This window comes from Populus nigra, chromosome 2, assembly GCF_951802175.1.
Source record: "Populus nigra chromosome 2, ddPopNigr1.1, whole genome shotgun sequence".
NCBI lineage: Eukaryota > Viridiplantae > Streptophyta > Magnoliopsida > Malpighiales > Salicaceae > Populus > Populus nigra.
This window is the reverse complement of record NC_084853.1, coordinates 18,651,146-18,661,145: the sequence shown is the minus strand read 5'-3', so window position 1 is coordinate 18,661,145 and position 10,000 is coordinate 18,651,146.

Genomic DNA, 10,000 nt, shown 5'->3' with positions numbered 1-10,000 from the left:
TGCGAGCAGGGGCAGCGGCCACCGCCGCCGTGACGTCGCGGCAAGCAGACAGCCGCGCAGCAGCTGCCAGCACCTTGGCACAAGCACGGCAAATGAATGCCACGCCCACGCCGCGGATAAGCAGCCCCAACGCGCCCGACGGCTTGGAGCGGGTCCCGAAGACGGTGGCCGGAATCGGGTCGTCGCCGGCCGGAAAACGGGTCATCGATGCCGGCAATACTTCGGGCCATGAGGCCCCCCACCTTAGTCCGAGTTTAGCAACAGCCCACATATCCCCCGCGGCAGGCCTATGGGCGCCAGGCCAGCGCGCCCCATGGCCAGTCAGGGGGCACCCCCCTAAAGAGCAATAAGTGTCATTGAAGCTCTGGCAGGGGGAGACACTACTAGGTCCCAGCTGTCACCCCCCCTCTAAAAAATTCATTTCTTGGTATTTTGAGCTGAAATTTTGCACAGAGGTTGGCAAAAATCCAATCCAACTTTATTAATTTTTCCAGAATTTTTCGAGGTCGGGAAGTATTTTTTTTTATTTTCCTACCATTAAAAATCGAGGAAATCGGAAAAAATAGGAACCGGCTCGGAATGACCCCAAATTCAGTGGGCAGCCTCATAAAAATATGGCTGATTTTACTGGATTGATTTCATGTGGAAAGCACGACGTTTTGTTGTAGGAATGCGGGAACCCCGGCGGCTCGCCTGCCGCGGCCAGCGACGTCGGGCTGGCCCCTGCAGCGCCTAGCCTCTCCCACGCGGGGGGCAGGCCAGAGCGCGGGGGGCCAGGGCCCGAAGGCAGCCCCCCCGCGGGCGAGAGAGCAAGCCAGCAGGGGCTGTCGCCTGCCGCGGCCAGCGACGTCGGGCTGGCCCCTGCAGCGCCTAGCCTCTCCCACGCGGGGGGCAGGCCAGAACGCGGGGGGCCAGGGCCCGAAGGCAGCCCCCCCGCGGGCGAGAGAGCAAGCCAGCAGGGGCTGTCGCCTGCCGCGGCCAGCGACGTCGGGCTGGCCCCTGCCGCGGCCAGCGATGTCGGGCTGTCGCCTGCCGCGGCCAGCGACGTCGGGCTGGCCCCTGCAGCGCCTAGCCTCTCCCACGCAGGGGGCAGGCCAGAACGCGGGGGGCCAGGGCCCGAAGGCAGCCCCCCCGCGGGCGAGAGAGCAAGCCAGCAGGGGCTGTCCGCGCGTCGCGCAGCGCGGCATGGCTGCGGGGGCCGCGCGCGCGCGCCCAAGCGCCCAAGGGCCCCCAAGGGCCCCAGGCCCTCAGGCCCCAGCGCCCCAGCGCCCAGCGCGGGCGGGCGCGCGCGCGCGTGTGGTCTTTGAGGGGCGCCGGCCTGGTGGCTCCCTAAAGAGCAATAAGTGTCATTGCAGCTCTGGCAGGGGGAGACACTACTAGGTCCCAGCTGTCACCCCCCCTCTAAAAAATTCATTTCTTGGTATTTTGAGCTGAAATTTTGCACAGAGGTTGGCAAAAATCCAATCCACCTTCATTAATTTTCCCAGAATTTTTCGAGGTCGGGAAGTATTTGTTTTAATTTTCCTACCATTAGAAATCGAGTAAATCCGCAAAACTAGGAACCGGCCCGGAATGACCCCAAATTCAGTGGGCAGCCTCATAAAAATATGGCTGATTTTACTGGATTGGTTTCATGTGGAAAGCACGACGTTTTCTTGTAGGAATGCGGGAACCCCGGCAGCTCGCCTGCCGCGGCCAGCGACGTCGGGGACGCTGGCCTGCGCTGTCGAGCCCGCGAGGGCTGTCTCCGCGGCAGGCCCCCCCTGAACGGGGCACGACAGGCCACCGCGCTGGCTCGTCCAGCGTCGACAGTCCCTCGTCCAGGTTTCAGATCGCGCCAAGTCGAACCCATGACCTGCTCAAGCCATCGTGCGCTGCCGAATTCGCATCTGCGTGTAGGCTGCCATTCCACGCGGCAGCCCCTGTTTTCGTCAGCGTGCCCCCCTGACGAATTTTCCTGCCTGGCCCAGTCCAGCGTCCAGCCCCTGTTCGTCGAAAAATCTGCGCTGCCGATTTTCCACGCGGCAGCCCCTCTTTTCGTCAGCGTGCCCCCCTGACGAATTTTCCTGCCTGGCCCGGCCAGTCCAGCCCCTGTTCGTCGAAAAATCTGCGCTGCCGATTTTCCACGCGGCAGCCCCTCTTTTCGTCAGCGTGCCCCCCTGACGAATTTTCCTGCCTGGCCCGGCCGGTCCAGCATCCAGCCCCTGTTCGTCGAAAAATCTGCGCTGCCGATTTTCCACGCGGCAGCCCCTGTTTTCCTCAGCGTGCCCCCCTGACGAATGTTCGTCGAAAAATCTGCGCTGCCGATTTTCCACGCGGCAGCCCCTCTTTTCGTCAGCGTGCCCCCCTGACGAATGTTCGTCGAAAAATCTGCGCTGCCGATTTTCCACGCGGCAGCCCCTCTTTTCGTCAGCGTGCCCCCTGACGAATTTTCCTGCCTGGCCCAGTCCAGCGTCCAGCCCCTGTTCGTCGAAAAATCTGCGCTGCCGATTTTCCACGCGGCAGCCCCTCTTTTCGTCAGCGTGCCCCCCTGACGAATTTTCCTGCCTGGCCCGGCCGGTCCAGCCCCTGTTCGTCGAAAAATCTGCGCTGCCGATTTTCCACTCCGCAGCCCCTGTTTTCGTCAGCGTGCCCCCCTGACGAATTTTCCTGCCTGGCCCGGCCAGTCCAGCGCCCAGCCCCTGTTCGTCGAAAAATCTGCGCTGCCGATTTTCCCCGACGAACCTGCAGCTGCACAAATCCGCGCTGCCACTGCCCCATTGTCTGGACCAACAGTCTTTTCCATCAAGCCCTGGACTATAAATCGTCCAGACTCATCGCCAGCACCCGCTGCCGATTCTGCCGACTTTGCCGATTTCGTCGGCGCTGCCGATTCCAACACTGCCCGCCGTGCCTGAACCAGCGCTGTTTCGTCAGCGTGTCCCCTTGACGAATTTCCCTGCCTGGCCTGGACAGTCCATCTTCCAGCCCATGTTCATCGAAAAATCTGCGCTGCCGATTTCCCCGACGAACCTGCAGCTGCACAAATCTGCGCTGCCGATTTCCCCCCCTGTCGGCATGGCTGCCGCTGCCCCGATGTCCAGACCAACAGTCTTTTTTGTCGACTTTGCCGATTTTGTCCGCGCTGCCGATTCCAACACTACCCCCTGCATCCAAACCAGCATTGTTTCGTCAGCTCTTCCCCTGACGATTTTAGCCCTGTAACAAACAGTAGGCCTCCAATCCCGCCAACGGGAGCCAAGTTGATAGGGAAGAGAATTGAATGACGCGCCTGGTCCTCGCACCCCGCCACCCGAGGGGCCTTTTTCCCGGCAGCCTCTGAAAAACTCTAGCTTTCACGGTCCTCGCCGCCCCTCACCACCATGGCAGGTGTCACGGGGGTGATTTTTCGCAACGAAATCCAACCCGTGCGGCAGCCTAGTCCCTCACTAGACTCAGCCTTCCCTCGCCACTCCCACTCGTGTTTGCCTAGTAACTAAGCAAGCGGAATACACAAGCAAGAATAGGAATCATAGTGCACAACAAGCTTTACAGGAACTCTTTCCCAACCTTTATTAATCTCATACACAAAGGAAACTATACACAAATCCGTATGTGTGCTATGCACAAAGATTACATGCTACACAAGCTACCTCTAACTAGTGTTCTTGCATGCCCCTACATGCTGGACATCCCCACCCGAACGCCCTTACATTTTGAACATTCCCACCCGAATGCTCTTTACATTTGGAACACTCTCACCCGAATGCTCTCTACATTTGGGAACACCCTCACCCGAATGCTCCCCCACACACAAGAGCTGCATCTTGTATTTATAGACAAGCAAAGGAGCTGCAAAGGCTCCTCCCCATTATCCCCCATTTTCGGGAACTAGTGGAGCACTACCTCTCCCCCACGCTCCCATGTTTTCAGGACATGGTGGAGCACTACCTCACACCCATTATCCCATGTTTTCAGGACATAGTGGCCCGGCCAGCACCCAAGTTATGCTCCCATGTTCTGCCTCCCATGAAGCTGCCACTTTCCCCATTTTCGGGCTGTCTGCTTGCCAGCCCCAGCTGCCAGTTTCTGCTGCGTCAGCTGCTGACTTAGAAGGTCCATCACCTAAGTCCCACGTCCATGCCAAGTCACAAGCTCAAAGACTCGCATAGACCATTGCATGCTGCCTGCCGAATTCATTTCTGCCTATGCAAGGCTGCCGCAATCCATCGCTGCCGAATTCTAGGCAGTGTGCCTTCGTTGGCGCGTCCCAGCGCCTAGAGCTCTTTTCCCATGCCTTGGACAGTCCCTCGCCCAAGTTTCCAATCGTGCCAAGTCGAGCCCCTGACTTGCACAAGTTGCTGCGCGCTGCCGAATCCGCATCTGCGTGCAGGCTGCCCCTGCCTACGCTGCCGAATTCGCATATGCGTGCAGGCTGCCAATCTCTGCGCTGCCGAATTCGCATCTGCGTGCAGGCTGCTCCTGCCTACGCTGCCGAATTCTGCGATAGCCCCAATTCTCGTCAGCCTACCTCCTGACGAGGCTTGGACAGTCCCTCGTCCAGCCCATGTTCGTCAACAATCTTCGCTGCCGATTTTCCCTTGACGAACCTACAGCCGCATAAATCTGCGCCGCCGATTTCTCGCACTGATGGCATGGCTGCCAGCACCCTCAGGCCTTGTTTTGGCCAGCCAGCCAAAGCGTGCACCTCGTGCACATTTGACACTGTGACAAACCACCCCTACCAAAAGAACCCGACGCCCTCGTCGGACAGATTTGAAGTACCCTTTGCACCGCATCTGTTCCTCGTCACACTTCATGTTTCTCCGCATGAAACCTCTTCGGTTTTCCCACATTCAACAACAAATTCAGTCCACCGAATCTTTGTCAACCTGTTTCAAAACCAAGCTGTGACACATTCTGTTTTGGCTCGTTAGTTTTCCACAAATGTCAAACACATCATACTCGCAAGTATGTTTTCGCAAAGTTTAGATGCCATGCCGCCTAGCACCCAAGGAATCCGTCCCTTCCTTCACAAAATACATCCACACAAAATCACTTTGAAGAACCCATATGAGCTCCCATACGAACATCTAGTTCTTCAACCATTCTGCGTGCCCCAAAACTGCAAGTATACCAATATTGCTTACTTGTCTGCTCTTCAGCAATCAACACATCCTGCCGAATTCGCCTCTGCCCCTGCAAGGCTGCTGCTTGTTCATCGCTGCTGAACTCAATGCAGTGTGTTTTTCGTTGGCGCATCCTCACGCCTGGAGTTAAACCATGATCTGTCCATCGTCAAAGTTTTGAAACTCCCCCAAGTCTGCCTCGCACAAGGCAGTTTGGCCGCTCCTAAGTCTTCATCAACTCAGCTGGCCCCCTTCACACTAACTCTTTCCTTAGTGTTGAGCACACGTATAGGATTTACGTATGCCGTTTCTTCTCCATCCTTCCCCACGGAAGTAGCACTAGGCTGTGCTCTCAACAGGCAGTCCCTTGCGAAGTGCTTCCCCTCGCAAATAAAACAGCCCAAACATGATTCCGAAACATTTTCTTGCCCTTGGCTTCTGACTCCCCTTTGTCATCAGCCCTCTTAGGTTCTCCACCTGCAAGAAATAAGAATGCGACAGTGCTGTTACGCCCAGCACCAACTCAGTTTCGATGATCAACTCCATCTCATGTCGAAGTCTTTCAGCAAGTCCCTCCAAGTCCATTTGTAACCTGCCATAGCACAAACACATAGCATCCCAGCATCAAATTTCGTCTGACCTGGTTCCCCCATGCGCTACTGTCATGCCTTAGAAACTTCGTCAATCACACAAGATTTCGCTGACGCAAAACAGCCCCAACTGTTTTCAACCTTCGCTGTATGTTTCGTCCACCGAAAACTCGCAACCCTTTGTCCCAACAAAGGTCATTGGCATTTTGCTTCCATCACTGCAATCCATCGCAATGCCCAAAATAGCCACTCGTACTGATTTCAAGACAGTACCCAAAATCATCTTCGTCGACGATTTTGGCTTCCACACCAAGCCCACTGAATCGGCTGCCGAATCTGTCACCCAGTCTGTCCCTCGACATCGCGCAGACTCTTTGAGACACACCCCCACGGTACTGCCTCCTCTGTTATGCCTCCAATCCTGGTCCCAGCGTGACTAAAGTCTATCTCAGCCACTGTCTTCTTCACCCTGAACTATCCATCATCAAGGTCTCCACCGAAGACATCAATTCTGCCTCCCCAAAGGCAGTAAGCACAACAAATCTTCGTAGATTCGTCTGCCCTCAACTTGGTCTCTGGATTTTGCTTCCACCTCCCTGAACATTCATCTCCCTGAACATTCCTTCCTTGAGATGCACAACAATCCCTACGTTCTGCCACCAAGGCAGCAAGCAAGGCCAGACCGCATCCACTCCGATATATGCTGGCTCATGATGACTGAATTCCATCTCGGTCATCTAGCAAACGTATAAGGTTTACGTATGCCTAATCTCAAACGCCATCTTCCACAATGACAACTTCAAGGTTTCCCCTCCTTGGGCAACAATCTCATACAAAGTAATTTCCATCGCAAGAGAACAACAATGCAAATTTCAGTTTCGAACCCTTACCGATTTGCCTTCTCGTCTGACGGTCCATCATCAGCAGCAACAAGTTTAGGCTCTCCACGTTTACTTGCTTCTTCTTCTGTCTCGCCCCATCCTTCCCTCAAGGCTTTGACGAAAATACAGAAGCGCCCAGCAGCCCCTCCGCTGGACCCTGCTCTCAAGCCTGCCAGTCCATCTGACAGTTTCAATGGCCGAATCAGCACCCATTTTGCGCTGATCCCTTCATCATCACTTTGCGTCGCCCATGGAGTTAAACCCCCAAAACTCCGCAGCCCTTTTGAACACCAACACTGCCCAAAATGCTAGAAAGTTTACCTCAAATGGTTCGGAACAAATCAGCCCTTCGATCTGCCCTCACAGAACAGCCCATCGTCTGTGCTACGAAACAGTCCATCGTTTCGTCATGAACGCAAGCTGCGCTCTCCTCCAAAGTTTCTGCCGGTCCCATCGGCAGCAGCAATGTTTCCCTCAAATCAGTGCCTTCGATTTGTCCAGAGAAACATCAGCATTCTCGTCGCTGATCATTGCGCTGGAATCTGCCTATCCCTTGGCAGAAGCAGTAGTCCTCCCAAATCACTCCGTTGATTTGGCCGCAGAATCATTCTCGTCATCCTGCAAAGACAGCAACAGCGCTCTGATACCACTTGTCACGGGGGTGATTTTTCGCAACGAAATCCAACCCGTGCGGCAGCCTAGTCCCTCACTAGACTCAGCCTTCCCTCGCCACTCCCACTCGTGTTTGCCTAGTAACTAAGCAAGCGGAATACACAAGCAAGAATAGGAATCATAGTGCACAACAAGCTTTACAGGAACTCTTTCCCAACCTTTATTAATCTCATACACAAAGGAAACTATACACAAATCCGTATGTGTGCTATGCACAAAGATTACATGCTACACAAGCTACCTCTAACTAGTGTTCTTGCATGCCCCTACATGCTGGACATCCCCACCCGAACGCCCTTACATTTTGAACATTCCCACCCGAATGCTCTTTACATTTGGAACACTCTCACCCGAATGCTCTCTACATTTGGGAACACCCTCACCCGAATGCTCCCCCACACACAAGAGCTGCATCTTGTATTTATAGACAAGCAAAGGAGCTGCAAAGGCTCCTCCCCATTATCCCCCATTTTCGGGAACTAGTGGAGCACTACCTCTCCCCCACGCTCCCATGTTTTCAGGACATGGTGGAGCACTACCTCACACCCATTATCCCATGTTTTCAGGACATAGTGGCCCGGCCAGCACCCAAGTTATGCTCCCATGTTCTGCCTCCCATGAAGCTGCCACTTTCCCCATTTTCGGGCTGTCTGCTTGCCAGCCCCAGCTGCCAGTTTCTGCTGCGTCAGCTGCTGACTTAGAAGGTCCATCACCTAAGTCCCACGTCCATGCCAAGTCACAAGCTCAAAGACTCGCATAGACCATTGCATGCTGCCTGCCGAATTCATTTCTGCCTATGCAAGGCTGCCGCAATCCATCGCTGCCGAATTCTAGGCAGTGTGCCTTCGTTGGCGCGTCCCAGCGCCTAGAGCTCTTTTCCCATGCCTTGGACAGTCCCTCGCCCAAGTTTCCAATCGTGCCAAGTCGAGCCCCTGACTTGCACAAGTTGCTGCGCGCTGCCGAATCCGCATCTGCGTGCAGGCTGCCCCTGCCTACGCTGCCGAATTCGCATATGCGTGCAGGCTGCCAATCTCTGCGCTGCCGAATTCGCATCTGCGTGCAGGCTGCTCCTGCCTACGCTGCCGAATTCTGCGATAGCCCCAATTCTCGTCAGCCTACCTCCTGACGAGGCTTGGACAGTCCCTCGTCCAGCCCATGTTCGTCAACAATCTTCGCTGCCGATTTTCCCTTGACGAACCTACAGCCGCATAAATCTGCGCCGCCGATTTCTCGCACTGATGGCATGGCTGCCAGCACCCTCAGGCCTTGTTTTGGCCAGCCAGCCAAAGCGTGCACCTCGTGCACATTTGACACTGTGACAGCAGGCCTCTAATCCCACCCATCAGCAGTTGTAGCCGATAGGGCAGTGATTTGAATGACGCGTCGCGGGCCTCCGGGTCATCTCACCCGGCCATTAATTGGAGCGTTTTTGGCTGGCCGAGGATGGGGGGATGGATCTCTTCTTCCGAAAAAGCAAACAGTACATCGGGAGTTATGTTGACGGGGCATGGAATTGAATGACCCGTCGCGGGCCGCCGGGTCATCTCACCCGGCCATCCCGGGGAGCGTTTTTCCCGGCAGCATCGGGGAAACTCTTGCTTTCACTGCCCGCTGCCCAAGTCCCCACTCGAATCGGCCCCCCGCGCCAACAAGCCAACGCTGCCGAATCGGCAGACACTGCTGCCGAATCTGCCGACACTGCCCCGCGGGCTGCCACTGCCCCAGTGTCTAAACCAGCGGTCTTTCTCATCGAGCCTTGGACTATCCAGTCCGTCCTGACTCATCGCCAGCACCTGCTGCCGATTCTGCCGACTTTGCCGATTTTCTCGGCGCTGCCGATTCCAACACTGCGCCCACCGTGTCTGAACCAGCGCTGTTTCGTCAGCGTGTCCCCTCGACGAATTTTCCTGCCTGGCCTGGACAGTCCACCGTCCAGCCCGTGTTCGTCGAAAAATCTGCGCTGCCGATTCTGCCGACTTTGCCGATTTCGTCGGCGCTGCCGATTCCAACACTGCCCGCCGTGCCTGAACCAGCGCTGTTTCGTCAGCGTGTCCCCTCGACAAATTTTCCTGCCTGGCCTGGACAGTCCATCGCCCAGCCCATGTTCGTCGCAAAATCTGCGCTGCCGATTTTCCCCGACGAACCTGCAGCCGCACAAATCTGCGCTGCCGAATCTGCCGACACTGTCCCGCGGGCTGCCACTGCCCCAGTGTCTAAACCAGCAGTCTTTCTCGTCGAGCCTTGGACTATCCAGCCCGTCCAGACCCATCGCCAGCACCCGCTGCCGATTCTGCCGACTTTGCCGATTTCGTCGGCGCTGCCGATTCCACCACTGCCCGCCGTGCCTGAACCAGCGCTGTTTCGTCAGCGTGTCCCCTCGATGAATTTTCCTGCATGGCCCGGCCAGTCCAGCGTCCAGCCCATGTTCGTCGAAAAATCTGCGCTGCCGATTCTGCCGACTTTGCCGATTTCGTCGGCGCTGCCGATTCCAACACTGCCCGCCGTGCCTGAACCAGCGCTGTTTCGTCAGCGTGTCCCCTCGACAAATTTTCCTGCCTGGCCTGGACAGTCCATCGTCCAGCCCATGCTCGTCGAAAAATCTGCGCTGCCGATTTTCCCCGACGAACCTGCAGCCGCACAAATCTGCGCTGCCGAATCTGCCAACACTGTCCCGCGGGCTGCCACTGCCCCAGTGTCTCAACCTGCGGTCTTTCTCGTCGAGCCTTGGACTATCCAGCCCGTCCAGACC